Genomic DNA, 13,978 nt, shown 5'->3' with positions numbered 1-13,978 from the left:
GAGCTGGGAAGGGGAGGGGAAAGAAGGAGAAGGCAAGGACTACCTGAAATTGGAGAAGTCAATGTTCATACAAGGTGGAGTAAGGAGGGTCCCCCGAATGACAACTCCGGCTATGCAGAGGAGACCCCCCTCATGGAGTACAGGAGGACGAGGGGTGATCTTATAGAGAACAAAATCATGAGAGGAATAGATCGGTAGAAGCACAGGATCTCGTGCCCAAAGTAGGGGGAATCGAAACAAGAGGACACAGGTTTAAGGTGAAAAGATTTAATAGGAATCTGAGGGGCAGCTTTTCCACACAAAGGGTGGTTCGTTCGATTGTGTGTCAGACGATGTCGCTCGCTGTCGGCGTCTGTCATCGTCCAACATGTTGACAGAATTGTCGCCCGATGTGTCACAGAGTGCATCACGTCATCGCTTCCAGGGATCGCCACCAGGGGGCTTCTGTCATGATCCCCACAGAGGGTGGTGGGTGTATGGAACAAGCTGCCAGGGGAGGTAGGTGTGGCTGGGACAATCCCAACGTTTAAGAAATAGTTAGACAGGTACATGGATAGGACAGGTTTGGAGGGATGTGGACCAAACGCAGCTGGGACGTGTTGGCCGGTACGGGCAAGTTGGGCCGAAGGGCCTGTTCCCACACTCTATGACTCTTATGGCACTATCTACAATGCTGATGAATTTTGAAGGGTTGCTTTCCTAGGTTCCCACATGTGACAGTGCAATCGACAAAGTCGCACCTTTAATAACCACTTGTTCTTGCCAATTTATCTGTGGCTTGAAACCCGTTTTTTTCAACTGAAGTAAATGTCTGTCCTTTTAGTGAGTCAATTGCTTTTTGGAACATCGACTTTGGTGTGAACTTGTGATTCTCAATATTCATGAAGGAAATATTTCACTTCCTACTGAAAACAAATGGCATCCAAAAAAAATAATCTGCTGATATATGTATGCATTCTTGAAAAGGCTTCATGTATTAAGGATGAAAATCATCACTGATAATCTTATTGTAATTATTGTAATGGGAATCAGTTATATTAAATGTTTTCAATATGCTCTTAGATAATTACGTTTCGTATTTTTGGTAATATCTATTGTCAACAAGGTGACAGATGTCAGTACTGTGTAATTAAACACGTTATTCCACATTTTTGGCATTGAATGGCAGGTTCAAGCTGATATCATTAAGCATTCACTGGCTTGAGATAGGGGCTGCCCAACAGTGGCTTTTAAGAGACTTCAGACAGGCACATGGATATGCAGGGAATGGAGGGGTATGGCAAATGAGAGTTGTTCCTGGTATTATGTTCAGCACGACTATTGTGGGCTGAAGGGCCCGTTCTTGTTTTGTTTACTTTAGAGATACAGCGCGGAAACAGGCCCGTTGGCCCGCTGAGTCCGTGCCAGCGATCCCCGCAGATTAACTCTGTCCCACACACACTAGGGACAATTCACACTTACACCCAAGCCAATTAACCGACAAACTTGTACGTCTTTGGAGCGTGGGAGGAAACCGAAGATCTCGGAGGAAACCCACGCGGTCACGGGGAGAACGTACAAACTCCGTACAGACAGCACCCGTAGTCGGGATCGAACCCGAGTCCCTGGGGCTGTAAGCGTTGTAAGGAAGCAAGTCTACCGCTGCACCACCGTGCTGTCCCTGCTGTACTGTTCCATGTTCTATATACATGATCCATACAAAATGAAGCTTTTTACTGTACCTCAATGTACATGACAGTCATAAGTTAGATAGAGCATTGAACAGTACAGCACAGGAACAGGCCCTTCGGCCCACAATGTCTGTGCCGAACATGATGCCGAGTTAAACTAATTTCCTCTAGTTGGACCTGACCCACATCGAGAGTTAATAGCGATTAATTGTCATCGGTACCGACAACAGAACAATGGGATTCTTACTTGCGTTTGACTGGTCAGGGCCTGTACTCGCTGGGGTTTAGAAGGATGAGGGAGACCTCATTGAAACTTACTGATTAGTGAAAGGCTTGGATAGAGCTGATGTGGAGAGAATGTTTCTACTAGTGGGAGAGTCTAGGACCAGAGGGCACAGCCTCAGAATAAAAGGACTCACCTTTAAAAGATGAGGAAGGATGTCAATAGTCAGAGGGTGGTGAATCTGTGGAATTCATTGCCACTGACGGCTGTGGAGGCCAAAGCATTGGGTATCTTTAAAGTGGAGATTAGAAACATAGAAACATAGAAAATAGGTGCAGGAGTAGGCCATTCGGCCCTTCGAGCCTGCACCGCCATTCAATATGATCATGGCTGATCATCCAACTCAGTATCCCGCACCTGCCTTCTCTCCATACCCCCTGATCCCTTTAGCCACAAGGGCCACATCTAACTCCCTCTTAAATATAGCCAATGAACTGGCCTCAACTACCTTCTGTGGGAGAGAATTCCACAGATTCACCACTCTGTGTGTGAAAAAAGACTTTCTCATCTCGGTTTTAAAAGATTTCCCCTTTATCCTTAAGCGGTGACCCCTTGTCCTGGACTTCCCCAACATCGGGAACAATCTTCCTGCATCTAGCTTGTCCAACCCCTTTAGACTTTTGTAAGTTTCTATAAGATCCCCCCTCAATCTTCTAAATTCTAGCGAGTACAAACCGAGTCTATCCAGTCTTTCTTCACATGAAAGTCCTGCCATCCCAGGAATCAGTCTGGTGAACCTTCTCTGTACTCCCTCTATGGCAAGAATGTCTTTCCTCAGATTAGGAGACCAAAACTGTACGCAATACTCCAAGTGTGGTCTCACCAAGACCCTGTACAACTGCAGTAGAACCTCCCTGCTCCTATACTCAAATCCTTTTGCTATGAATGCTAACATACCATTTGCTTTATTCACTGCCTGCTGCACCTGCATGCCTACTTTTAATGACTGGTGTACCATGACACCCAGGTCTCGCTGCATCTCCCCCTTTCCTAATCGGCCACCATTCAGATAATAATCTACTTTCCTGTTTTTGCCACCAAAGTGGATAACCTCACATTTATCCACATTATACTGCATCTGCCATGCATTTGCCCACTCACCCAGCCTATCCAAGTCACCTTGCAGCCTCCTAGCATCCTCCTCACAGCTAACACTGCCCCCCAGCTTCGTGTCATCCGCAAACTTGGAGATGTTGCATTCAATTCCCTCGTCCAAATCATTAATATATATCATAAATAGCTGGGATCCCAGAACTGAGCCTTGCGGTACCCCACTAGTCACTGCCTGCCATTGTGAAAAGGACCCGTTTACTCCTACTCTTTGCTTCCTGTCTGCCAGCCAGTTCTGTACCCACATCAATACTGAACCCCCAATGCCTTGTGCTTTAAGTTTGTATACTAATCTCTTATGTGGGACCTTGTCGAAAGCCTTCTGGAAGTCCAGATACACCACATCCACTGGTTCTCCCTTATCCACTCTACCAGTTACATCCTCGGAAAATTCTATAAGATTCGTCAGACATGATTTACTTTTCATAAATCCATGCTGACTTTGTCCAATGATTTCACCACTTTCCAAATGTGCTGCTATTCCATCTTTAATAACTGACTCTAGCAGTTTCTCCACTACCGATGTTAGACTAACTGGTCTGTAATTCCCCGTTTTCTTTCTCCCTCCCTTCTTAAAAAGTGGTGTTACATTAGCTACCCTCCAATCCTCAGGAACTACTCCAGAATCTAAAGAGTTTTGAAAAATTATCACTAATGCATCCACTATTTCTGGGGCTACTTCCTTAAGTACTCTGGGCCGTATGTCCTAATCCTGCTCCCATGACTTATGAACATGAACTTGGCCTGTATGAGCAGGCCTGTGAATACAATAACTACAGATACGGCGGCTGGGCTTGTACACTCTGTAGTTTAGAAGGATGAGAGGGCATCTCATTGAAACATATAAGATTGTTAAGGGTTTGGACACGCTAGAGGCGGGAAACATGTTCCCGATGTTGGGGGAGTCCAGAACAAGGGGACACAGTTTAACAAAAATAAGGAGTAAGCCATTTAGAACGGAGACGAGGAAACACTTTTTCACACAGAGAGTTGTGAGTCTGTGGAATTCTCTGCCTCAGAGGGTGGTGGAGGCAGGTTCTCTGGATGCTTTCAAGAGAGAGCTAGATAGGGCTCTTAAAAATAGTGGAGTCAGGGGATATGGGGAGAAGGCAGGAACGGGGTACTGATTGGGGATGGTCGGCCATGATCACATTGAATGGCGGGTGCTGGCTAGAAGGGCTGAATGGCCTACTCCTGCACCTATTGTCTATAATATATAATGAATAAAAAGTCACAATAAATTAATAACTACAATAATTGTGCAAAAAAAAAAAGTAGTCTTTAGTGGATCTGAAACTTCCAGCCAATATTTGAACAAATGCTAAATATTTACAACAATACACTAAATCCATTCCTTTGATAATTATTACAAATATGACTGTGTGTAGGAAGGAACTGCAGGTGTTGAAGAAGGGTCTCAACCCAAAACGTCACCCATTCCTTCTCTCCAGAGATGCTGCCTGTCCCGCAGAGTTACTCCAGCATTTTGTGTCTGCCTTCAATGTAAACCAGAATATGGAGTTCCTTCCAACATATCTGTGGAGAATATGGATAGGTGACGTGTTGGGTCGGGACACTTCTTCAGACTGATTGTCGGGGAGGAGGGGGGGGGGAGAAAACTGAGAGAGATCTCTGGAGAATATGGTGAGGTGTGTCAGAGTCTGAAGAAGTGCCCTCATCCAAAGCATCACCTAACCATGTACTTCAGAGATGCTGTCTGACCTGCTGAGATACTCCAGCACTTTGTGTCTTTTTTAAAGAAGAAATGTACATATATGGCTCGAATCTTAGTTGAAATTAAATGCACACTTATTGTTTTTATAGTTTAGTTTTAGTTGAAAGATACAGCTTGAAAACAGGCCATTCAGCCCATCGAGTCCATACTGACCATTGATCACCTGTTCAATCTAGTTCTATGTTATTATATTGGTTCTAAGTATACCAATATGACTATACCTTAATTCAACACTCGCTCAATTGATATCATCATTCTCAATTAATTATCCTATTCTGGCAATAATTAATTTGCTGCTGTAATGCCTGGCCTTTGCATTTATTTCCAAAAATTTCATAAAACATCTATACACAAATTAACACATCTTGGTTACATCCAAGCTGCCTCCTCGTTTGAATATTTTAATGTTGGCCACGGCTCATTGTTCGTGATATGCTAGGAGGGTGTGAGATTCATGAGGGAAATATGTCTTCAAGGACAAGCGGAACAAAATCAAGACTCTTAAAGAGAAGGTTTATCTGATCTCGTCTTGCTAAATAGTCCTTCCATAAAGTAGACAAAAATGCTGGAGAAACTCAGCGGGTGAGGCAGCATCTATGGAGCGAAGGAAATAGGCAACGTTTCGACCCGGGTCCAAACGTTGCCAATTTCCTTCACTCCATAGAACTTACAAAATTCTTAAGGGGTTGGACAGGCTAGATGCAGGAAGATTGCTCCCGATGTTGGGGAAGTCCAGGACAAGGGGTCACAGCTTAAGGATAAGGGGGAAATCCATTAAAACCGAGATGAGAAGAACTTTTTTCACACAGAGAGTGGTGAATCTCTGGAACTCTCTGTCACAGAGAGTGATGGGTAGTTGAGGACAGTTCATTGGCTATATTTAAGAGGGAGTTAGATGTGGCCCTTGTGGCTAAGGGGATCAGAGGGTATGGAGAGAAGGCAGGTACGGGATACTGAGTTGGATGATCAGCCATGATCATATTGAATGGCGGTGCAGGCTCGAAGGGTCGAATGGCCTACTCCTGCACCTAATTTCTATGTTCTATGTTTCTATGTTTGTCTACCTTCGATTTTCCAGCATCTGCAGTTCCTTCTTAAACAGTCCTAACACAAGTTTGGGAACTGTCCGATTCACCTCTACCCCATTGTGGACATTGGATTTTGTCTCTGGAACTATTATTGTACAAAGTCGGGAAACAATTTCAATGCTGTATCTTTCTGTTTGCTCAGAGATGGCGCACAACCCAGGTGACTATTTGCGTGCTGGCCACAGAAGCAGATCTACCATCACATATTACATTCACTCCACGCTCTTGAATCTCAACTCCTACAGCATCATTTCTTATGCCCCTGTCCCACTTAGGAAACCTGAACGGAAACCTCTGGAGACTTTGCACCCCACCCAAGGTTCCTGTGCAGTTCCCGGAGGTTGCAGGTGGTTGTCGGAGGTTGCAGGTAGTGGAAGCAGGTAGGGAGACAAGGGCTTTACTCAACGTTATTCCTTTATCATGTGCCTGTACACTGTAAATGGATCGATTGTAATCGTGTATTGCCTTTCCGCTGAATGGATAGCACGCAACAAAAGCTTTTCACTGTAACCCGGTACACATGACAATAAACTAAACTATAAACTATCTATTTGTACTTTTGCGTGTGGCTTGAGTGTGTTAGAGTTGTAGAGTTAAGCCCCTGTCCCACTGTACGAAGTAATTCAAGAGTTCTCCCGAGTTCTCCCCTGATTCGAGCTCGTGTAATGTACGTAGCGGGTACGTAGGAGCTCGTGGATGTCACGTAACCGCTTGTACGAGTAACCGTAGGTACGCGGGAAACCCGGTAAACTCGTGACGTTTTTTCAACACTGTGAAAAATGTCCACGAGTAAAAAAATACTCGTGATGAAAAACATTTTTTACTCGTACGAGCTCCTATGTACATTACACGAGCTCGAATCAGGGGAGAACTCGGGAGAACTCTTGAATTACCTCGTACAGTGGGACAGGCCCTTTATGGAGTCATAAAGCAAGGATGGTGATTGAGCCAAACAGCCTTCATCCCAATTGTTCTACCCCTCATGAATTGATCAGCCAGGCTGGGTAGTTAAGGCAACCCTCACATTGCCCATTCACAGGGCTTGACAGGAGATACGTAGATTTTGAAAGCTACCAGCCTTTGTTGTAAATGAGGTCTAAGTTTAGAGATACAGCGTGAAAACAGGCCCTTCTGCCCACCGAGTCTGCAGCGAGCGTTGAATATAGTTCTCAACGCTGCACAATAACAGTTCCACAGACAAAGTCCAATGTCCACAATGGGGTAGAGGTGGATTGTACAGTATCCTAGCTTATGAAACGAAGGGTTAGTGGAATACATCGGATAAAAGCACACAGTCTTTTGCTCAGAGTAGGATAATTGAGAACCAACCAGATGACATAGGTTTAAGGTGATGGGGAAAGATTTAATAGGAACCTAAGGGGTACCTTTTTCACACAAAGGATGGTGGGTGTATGGAACGAGCTGTCGGAGGAGGTAGTTGAGGCATGTACTATCGCAACGTTTAACAAGCATTTATACAGGTACATGGATAGGATATGTTTAGAGGGATAAGGGCCAAACGCAGGCAGGTGACATGGGCCATGATGTCGGCCAAGATGGGCCGAAGGGCTTGTTTCCACACTATGTGACCCTAAGACTCTAAATGAATGAAAACGCATCAACATAAAGTAAAATAAATAAATTGGTGATGATTCAGAGTTGGCGGGTTCCATCCAAGTGCATTGGCTCATGTGGTTTATTCTGCCCATGTCTGAAGGTCATAGCGCAAAGGTTAGGATGTGGAAATGAGGAACTGCAGATGCTGGTTTACAAAAAATGACACAACGTGCTGGAGTAACTCAAGCAGTGAACACTTTCCAACTTTTCCTTGAAGTCTGTGAGGATTTTTTTTTATCCTGCAAGCAGACAGATGATACATAGGATTAGAACAATTACACATCACAGAACAGTGCATCACTTCTCTGATCTGCACTGAGGTGCTAAACTTAATTATGTTCTCAATTCCGATTTGGGATTTAAATTGAAAACTCTTCTGATTCAAAGGTGAAACGGCTATTGGATCCACCCTGGCAGAAACAAGAATTTGAAGCTTAATTCTTACCACTCAAGAATGTGATAACGGAAATGTCAAAGCTCAGAAAGCAACCCCAAACAATGTTGGAAAGATTAAGATAAATAATTTGATTAGCAATTGGCATCTAAAGATTTATTTAATTAGTAGTTGAAAGACAAGGACAGATTAGACAAGACATTGCTCTTTCTTGTTGAGAATACACGATGCAATATATGACAGGATTAGGAAGGCGCTGACTAGTGGCCGTGTCTCTGGCCTTCCTTTGTTTCTGCTTTCTTCGGATTTTTAATCAAGTTATTAAGGTCTTAAACAAATCGCTGAAAGAAATAAGCGCAGAAATTAAAGAAATGTTTTTCTGGCAAGTCTCCAACGACTTTTACAAACTGCTAAAGATGCACCAAATAAAAGTCATAGTCTTGGGTTGCAGCACAGGTTAGATTGGGGACGGCTCTGACCAAGACCACAAGCCAGCCAGGAAGTGAGCGGGCAAGATCATCTCTGACCCCTCTCGCCCTGGCCACAAACTCTTTGAATCACTTCCCTCTGGAAGGCGACTCCGGACTGTCAAAGCTGCCACAGCCAGATATAAAAACAGTTTTTATCCACGAGTAGTTGCTCTACTCAATAACCAAAAATCTGTAGCCTCCCTTTGATCTGGTATTTTGTTGGTTCACATGCTTGATCAATGGTGTTTTATCATTAATGTTTTATTATTATTAATGTTTAGTGTTTTCTGAGTCATTCATAACTGTCACTGTATGTCATGTTGTTACTTGTGGGCGGAGCACCAAGGCAAATTCCTTGTATGTGATTACTTGGCCAATAAACTTACTTACTTAATTGCGGAAGTTGTAAATGTAGCCCAGTCCATCACACAGTCCACACTCCCCACCATTGTAGATGTAGCCCAGTCCATCACACACACCACACTCCCCACCATTGTAGATGTAGCCCAGTCCATCACACAGACCACACTCCCCACCATTGTAGATGTAGCCCAGTCCATCACACAGACCACACTCGCCACCATTGTAGATGTAGCCCAGTCCATCACACAGACCACACTCCCCACCATTGTAGATGTAGCCCAGTCCATCACACACACCACACTCCCCACCATTGTAGATGTAGCCCAGTCCATCACCCACACCACACTCCCCACCATTGTAGATGTAGCCCAGTCCATCACAAAGATCACACTCCCCACCATTATAGATGTAGCCCAGTCCATCACACACACACCACACTCCCCACCATTGTAGATGTAGCCCAGTCCATCTCACACAGACCACACTCCCCACCATTGTAGATGTAGCCCAGTCCATCACACACACCACACTCCCCACCATTGTAGATGTAGCCCAGTCCATCACACAGACCACACTCCCCACCATTGTAGATGTAGCCCAGTCCATCACACACACCACACTCCTTTCCATTGACACCATCTACACTTCACGCTGCCTGAGAAACGCAACCAACATAATCAAAGATAGACACAAAATGCTGCAGTAACTCAGTGGGCCAGGCAGTGTCTCTGGATAGAAGGAATGGAGAATGTTTGTGGGCCAAAATCCTTGTGTAGGAAGGAACTGCAGATGCTGGTTTACACCGAAGATAGACACACAATGCTGGAGTAACTCAGCGGGTCAGGCAGCATCTCTGGAGAAAAAGAATGGGATTCATAATCTAAGACTTGCCCCACCCTGGTCATTCCTTCTGCTCCTCACTCCATTCCGGCAGAAGATACAGAAGCTTGAAAGCGAGCACCACCAGACTCAGGAGCAGCTTCTTCCCCTCTGTTATCAGGCTTCTGAATGGTCCTTCAATAAGCTAGGGTACTGTCCCATTCACCTCTACCCCATTGCAGACATTGGACTTTGTCTCTGGAACTGATGCGCTACAATGCTGAGAACTATATTCTGCACTCTGTATCTTCCCCTTTGCTCCACCTATTGCACTTGAGTAAGGCTTTATTGTGTTCTAGACCAAGTGCAGACCCGTTGGGTCTGCTCCCCCAATGGTGTGATCCCCCAACCCAATATTCCACCATGCACCCGTCTCCTCCAACGGAACTGAACCCATTCCCAAATGTAAGATTCCAGCACTCCCCTTCCTCCCTCAGCAGTGGATTTAAAAAAAAATCCAATTTCACCCTCCCTGCCTGCTGCAGCAGTTCCAATTGCAATACCAATTGGCCCTCCCCCTCCTGTTGAAGCACTTGCTGTGATATCCCATTGAGGTGAAAAGTTCAGAGTGTTCCTGTCTTGCAACTTTGTTTTGAAGTGTGTTGGAAGCTGATAGGAAGTAGCAGCGAATCAAAAGGCAGAAAGGCAGTCGGACAGACGGCAGGTGGCAGCCACAGACTTTTTTTATGTATAGATAGATAGATAGATAGATAGATAGATAGATAGATAGATAGATAGATAGATAGATAGATAGATAGATAGATAGATAGATAGATAGATATTATAGTATTATCTGAATTGATTGGACAGCATTCTAAACAAAGCTGTTCACTGTACCTCAGAAGAAGGGTCCTGACTCAAAAGGTCACCCATCCATTTTTCCCAGAGATGCTTCCTGTCCCGCTGAGTTCCTCCATCACTTTGTGTCAATCTTCGGTATTGCCAGACACAGCCAGAATACCCTGAAGAAATGTTGTGTGCTTTCTTGGAAAAAATATATGATTCAATATGCTGCCTGCACCAACCTACACCAATTACGTAAACACAGGGTCCATTCCTCCAGCTTTGAAGCTAATATTGAAGTTATCTCAAATATTTCAGGGCCTGTCCATGTTTCTGCTCATGGTCTCCACCAAGTGGCCAAACGATGATATTACAGGTCATCCCACTTCAAAGGATTTCAAGAAGGAACTGCAGATGCTGGAAAATCGAAGGTACACAAAAAAGATGTCAGCAAGGTCTGCTAGCTATGTGTCATATATATTTTGTTAAGGGCTTGGACACGCTAGAGGCAGGAAACATGTTCCCGATGTTGGGGGAGTCCAGAACCAGGGGCCACAGTTTAAGAATAAGGAGTAAGCCATTTAGAACGGAGACAAGGAAACATTTTTTCTCACAGAGAGTGGTGAGTCTGTGGAATTCTCTGCCTCAGAGGGCGGTGGAGGCCGGTTCTCTGGATGCTTTCAAGAGAGAGCTAGATAGGGCTCTTAAAAATAGCGGAGTCAGGGGATATGGGGAGAAGGCAGGAACGGGGTACTGATTGGGGATAATCAGCCATGATCACACTGAATGGCGGTGCTGGCTCGAAGGGCCGAATGGCCTCCTCCTGCACCTATTGTCTATTGTCTATTGTCTATTTTTCAAATACTATTGTACCATTTTTGCCTTTTATTAAACTTGACTGACAAGAGATTTCTTGTGCACAAATGCACAAAGATAGATAGATTTGCTGTGCTGTGGTCTCACCCTGGTCACTCCCTCTTCTCCCCTCTCCCATCAAGCTAGAGGTACAGAAATGTGAAAACACTCACCTCTATATTCAGGGACAGTTTCTTCCCAGCTGTTATCAGGCAACTGAACCATCCTACCAACAACTATAGAGGGGTCTTGAGCGACCATCTACCTCATTCGAGACCCTCGGACTATTTTTGATCGGACTTTACTGGACTGTATCTTGTACTGAACACTATTCCCTTTATCGTATATCTGCACACTCTGAAATGACTCAACTGTAATCACGTATTGTCTTTCCGCTGACTGGAGAGCATGCAACAAAAATTTTGACTGTAACTCGTGTACCTACTTGTGACAATAAACAAACCTAAATTGTTCAATGCATTCGTGGCCAATCTGATTTTATTAGAAACCATCTTCTCCTCCACCTCCAAAAACCTTGCACATCCTTGCCTGTCTTAAAACCACCCACCCCCGCCTTCCTTAAAGAAGCGCAGGATTGGCGATCGCTTCGCCCAACACCTCCACTCAGTTCGCACTAACCAACCTGATCTCCCGGTGGCTCAGCACTTCAACTCCCCCTCCCATTCCGAATCCGACCTTTCTGTCCTGGGCCTCCTCCATGACCAGAGTGAGTCCCACCGTATATTGGAGGAGCAGCACCTCATATTTCGCTTGGGTAGTTTACACCCCAGCGGTATGAACATTGACTTCTCCAATTTCAGGTAGTCCTTGCTTTCTCCCTGCTTCCCCTCCCCTTCCCAGCTCCCCCACAGCCCACTGTCTCTGCCTCTTCCTTTCTTTTTCCCCCCGCCCCCCTGCAACACCCCACCCCCCCGACATCAGTCTGAAGAAGGGTCTCGACCCGAAATGTTGCCTATTCCTTCGCTCCATAGATGCTGCCTCACCCGCTGAGTTTCTCCAGCATTTTAAAGATATTCAAAGTCTCTTCTTCAACCTCTTTCAGAAAGTGACATCCAAATACATTTCCCAGTGAAGTTTGGCATTTATTACAGTGCAATTAAAACTGCAAATGACAACTAATATTTTTTATCTTGTGAAATCATGTTTGGCACTAGTAATTGACTGTCATTCCAGCTTTATAATATGCAAAGAAAGGGCGATGAATATGTTTTTTAATTGAAATATACATGATGTTTTTGTTGTGTAGGAAGGAGCAGCGGATGCAGGTTTAAACCGAAGATAGACACAAAAAGCTGGAGGAACTCAGCGGGACAGGCAGCATCTCCGGAGAAAACGAAGAGGTGACGTTTCGGGTTGAGACCCTTCTTCAGACTGAGAGTCGGGGGAAAGGGAAACTAGAGGTTCAGAACCAATCAGAGCCATCGCCGATGACCAAGGAAAGGTGGAGCCCACAACGGTACATTGTTGGCTGTGGAAGAGGCGATGATTGTTGGAATGAACGAAAGTCAAGTCAAGTCAAGAGAGTTTATTGTCATGTGTCCCAGATAGGACAATGCAATTCTTGCTTTGCTTCAGCACAACAGAACATAGTAGGCATTGACTACAAAACAGATCAGTGTGTCCATATACCGTAATATAAATATATACACACATGAATATATAAACTGATAAAGTGCAAATAACAGATAATGGGTTATTAATGTTCAGAGTTTTGTCCGAGCCAAGTTTAATAGCCTGATGGCTGTGGGGAAGTAGCTATTCCTGAACCTGGACGTTGCAGTCTTCAGGCTCCTGTACCTCCTGCCTGAAGGTAGCGGGGAGATGAGTGTGTGGCCAGGATGGTGTGGGTCCTTGCTAATGCTGCCAGCCTTTTTGAGGCAGCGACTGCGATAGATCCCCTATCCCGAAAGAGGTGATAATGCTTTTCTTGCTATTATGTACAGGGTTTGATGAGAAGATGTAACTGCTAAATAAAGAGAATTTTCATTTGACTGGATGGTCGAATTAGCCATCCAACCATCCAGTCGGGTATCCTGAGAAATATTGAAATAAAGATTCCCTTTCTCAGCACCATCCATATACCTTTACCCCTCTAATTAAGATTAGGTGTTGGCAGACGTAATCAGAGTTCAAAAATGTGGACACTCTTGAACAGGTATATGGATCGGAAAGGTTTAACAGGGATATGGGCCAAACATGGACAGGGGGGGGACAAGTGTAGAAGGGGCATCTTGGTCAACATGGCCAAAATGGGCCAAAGGGCCTGTTTCCATACTGCATGACTCTCCTATGAATCTCCAGGCCAAACCTGCAGATAGACAATAGACAATAGGTGCAGGAGTAGGCTATTCGGCCCTTCGAGCCAGCACCGTCATTCAATGTAATCATGGCTGATCATCCCCAATCAGTACCCCGTTCCTGCCTTCTCCCCATATCCCCTGACTCTGCTATTTTTAAGAGCCCTATCTAGCTCTCTCTTGGGGACTGGACTTTGTGCCTTCCCTCATAATGGGAGCCATTGTGGGGGGATGTTCTTTATGTTTAAAACTCTTATTAATGTTATGTCTGTATTCCTTCTTTATGTGCTGCAAAATGGCAAGAAGCATTTCACTTCACTACACCTAGGTGTATGTGAATGTGACCAATAAAATACCTTTGATACTTTTGATACCTTTGAAAATATCCAGAGAACCTGCCTCCACCGCCCTCT

General features: G+C 44.8%; 1 long non-coding RNA gene across 2 annotated transcripts in view; it reads left to right on the top strand.

Annotated features, from left to right (window-relative positions):
- LOC129707515 (uncharacterized) overlaps positions 1 to 13,667 on the top strand; it is a 127,142-nt gene extending 113,475 nt beyond the window's left edge. For both annotated transcript variants that reach the window (XR_008725194.1, XR_008725193.1), the window contains one exon: positions 12,515 to 13,667. This is a non-coding gene — a long non-coding RNA (uncharacterized LOC129707515). The remainder of the gene's footprint in view (positions 1 to 12,514) is intronic.
- The last annotated feature ends 311 nt before the right edge of the window (positions 13,668 to 13,978 follow it).

Source organism: Leucoraja erinacea, chromosome 21, assembly GCF_028641065.1.
Source record: "Leucoraja erinacea ecotype New England chromosome 21, Leri_hhj_1, whole genome shotgun sequence".
Taxonomy (NCBI): Eukaryota; Metazoa; Chordata; class Chondrichthyes; order Rajiformes; family Rajidae; genus Leucoraja; species Leucoraja erinaceus.
Note: the sequence above shows the minus strand (reverse complement) of the source record. Positions and strands in the feature narration are given on the sequence as shown.